This window comes from Agelaius tricolor, unplaced genomic scaffold (assembly GCF_023055355.1).
Source record: "Agelaius tricolor isolate 1412-34295 unplaced genomic scaffold, bAgeTri1.0.p SCAF_40, whole genome shotgun sequence".
In the NCBI taxonomy this organism is placed as follows: domain Eukaryota; kingdom Metazoa; phylum Chordata; class Aves; order Passeriformes; family Icteridae; genus Agelaius; species Agelaius tricolor.
In genome coordinates, this window is record NW_027269300.1 from 1210928 (window position 1) to 1213782 (window position 2855).

Consider the following 2855-nt stretch of genomic DNA (forward strand, 5'->3'; position numbering starts at 1 on the left):
GCCCGGCTGGGCTCTGCCCTGGGGCCATCCTGCAGGGACAGCTGGACACAGGGAGCATTCCCTTGCCACAAACAGCCAAGCCAGGGCTGCAGGGCAGCTGCTGCAGCCCGGACTGCACTGTTGTGTGCTGTGCTCTGGGGCTGGGGCTCCCCGCACAGGGCACTGGTCTCGTGTGCCACATGAGACAGAAGAGCTTCAGCTTCAGGCCAGGCCCTGCTGGATGTGGTCAGAGCTGGGCCTAAGCTTTCCCATCAATTCCCTGTTTTGGGGGAGAGAAGGAGAGCAGGACATGTGCCACCTCCTCAGCAGCTGCCAGAGCGGGATGCCCACGAGCCCGCTGCTGTCTCCCAGCACTGGGATTCCCCCCGTGGCCAGAGATGAGGATCCACCTCGAGAGAGCCCTTGTGGCAGCGAGAGCTGATGGTCCCAGCTGATGTTCTGGCCCCTCCTGAAAGGGTGCTCCCCGCAGACCATCTGGTGCAGCAGGATGCCCAGGGACCAGATGGGAGCTGGCTTGCCATAGTACCAGCCAAAGTGGCTCCATTCTGGGGGGCTGTATGACCGTGTTCCTATGGAATACAGATGGAGTTCAGCAGGGGGATGCTGCTGCTCCCAGAGCCTGGCCCCAGCATCCCTGGGCATGCGGGGGCTGCCCCAGTGGCACAGGGGGTGACCACTGCCCTCTCGCCAGCACCTGGGACTTGTGTACAGACTTGGGGTTGGGAAAGAAGCCACCGGTGCTGGAAGAGGGCAGCGAAAGCCCTGGCAAGGCCCGACCATAATAAGGAAGAACCCACTCAGTGCTGGGAAAAACCATGCCATCATTATCCCCACCTGCATTGCCACAAAAACATTATGAACCCAAAACAGACCAGGTGAGTGGAGCAGTCCAAGGCCTTTCTCACCTGCACACCAAACCGGCTGGGGCTCAGGCTCCTGTTCCCCCTCTCTGCTACCCCCACCCACAGATGTTTTTGTTTGGTTGGCTGTCCCAGCCCCAGTCCTGGGCAGAGTGGTGGGCAAAAGCTGCCAGCAGGGCTGGAAGCTGGCTCCCCACTCAGCCCTGCTCCAAAGCAACTCAGATGAAGACTCAGTGCCATGAAGGGCAGCAAAAGAGAGAATCCCTGCTGCCACACCCAGCTTGGGCTGTGAGATTTTGGGCCATGAGATTCCGGGACCAGGAGCACACCCCTGCATGGGCTCACCTGCAAAGTGAGTGTAGGCTGTCTCTTGCAGGTAGGTGCCACAGACAAAGTCAATCAGTTTGGCCTGCCCGGTGTGCAGGTCAAGCAGGATGTTCTCTGGTTTGATGTCCCTGTGCAGGACCCTGCAGCTGGTGCAGTGCTGCACGGCCTCCAGCACCTGGCGGAACAGCTCCCGCGCCACCTCCTCGGGCAGGAACCCCCGTGCCCCAATGAAATGCTGCAGGTCCTGACACCGCTCTGGCCGCTCCAGCACCATCAAGATGTCGTTGGGGAGCTCAAGACACTCCAGCAGCTGGATGACACCAGGGAAGCCAGTGGACACCTTGGCCAGCAGCACGATCTCCAGGGGTGCGCTGGTGCCGTCGGGCTGCGGGAGGAGCACGATGCCCTCAGTGGGGCCGATGCCGTGCCGGGGCTCGGGGAGCCCTCAGCCAGCCCGGGATGCTCTGTGCCCTGCGCTGGCCCCACGCCCGCTCTCCCTCGGGGCGTCCTGGCGGCTTCCACCCTTCCGGGGCTCGGCTCATCCCCACCCGGCACGGCCCGGCTGCTGCCGCTGGCCCCGCTCACTCACCAGCTCGCCCCAGTGCCGGACGCGCTTCCGTGGCACCCTTTTGATGGCCACCTGCAAGCCAAGGGCAGCAGCGGGCTCAGCTCGCCGCCCGCCCTGCCCAGACCCATCCTCCGCCCTCCTCCTCCTCGTCCGCCCCCTCCTCCTGCGCCCGCCGCCGGCCCCGCCGCTCACCGGGGCGCCGTCCGAGAGCCGCGTGGCCGCGAAGACGCTGCCGAAGCCGCCGCGCCCCAGCAGCGAGCCCAGCCTGTCCTGCTCCTTCAGGCCCTGCTGCGCCTTCCCTGCCGGCGGGACGCGGCTGTCAGCGCTCGGCCCGGGGCCAGCAAGGGCCCCCGAGCGCCCCTCAAGCGCCCCGGGCCAGCCATGCCCAGGCATTCGCTCCTGGGAACGGGACAGTGGCAGCTCGGGGCCGGCGGCAGCGCTGCCGAGCGGCGGAGCTCCGGCCGGGCAAGCCGCAGCGGAGGCGGCGGGAGCGGCCGCGCCGCCTGTGTCCTCCGCGGGCCCCGGCAGGAGCCGGGGCCGGGGCTGAGGCCGGGTTCAGGCCAGGCTGAGCCAAAGGGCGGCGATGCCACCCCAGCCCCAGGCACTGATGCCCGCCCAGCAGCGCCAGCGCCAGCACGGCCAGAGGCGGCCGGAGGCGAGACCGCAGTGGGACGGCCGGGGCCGGGCACGGGGCAGCCCCGCCCGCGGCCGGGGGCGGTCAGGGGGCATGGCCCGGCCGGTCATGGGGAGAGAGAGAGACTGGGAGAGGATGGGACACCGGGAAAGGGAGAGCGGGACAGGGTGCGGGACTGCGGGAGAGGCGAAGCGAGAGGGAGTCAACAAAGTCGCTTCTTTCACTGCTTTCACTGCTGCTGCCGCTGCAACTGAAGCTCTGGAGCCGTTTGTCCCCGTGTCTGTTTGTCCGCTGCCCGCTTGCCCCCGCGCCGAGCCCCGCGCTCTCCTGGGGCAGCCCCTGAGCCTGTCCAAACACGGGAACTTTGTTCAGCCAAGACCCAGAGTCTGGACTCCTGCACAGCGGCACAGGAATCCCCTCGGTCGCTGCTGTGCATTGTCCCTGCTGTGGGTCCAGCACTATCGGA

General features: G+C 66.9%; 1 pseudogene; it reads right to left on the reverse strand.

Moving 5' to 3' along the window:
• Positions 1 to 201: 201 nt before the first annotated feature.
• LOC139603669 (serine/threonine-protein kinase pim-3-like) lies at positions 202 to 2499 on the reverse strand (annotated as a pseudogene).
• Between the last annotated feature and the right edge of the window lie 356 nt (positions 2500 to 2855).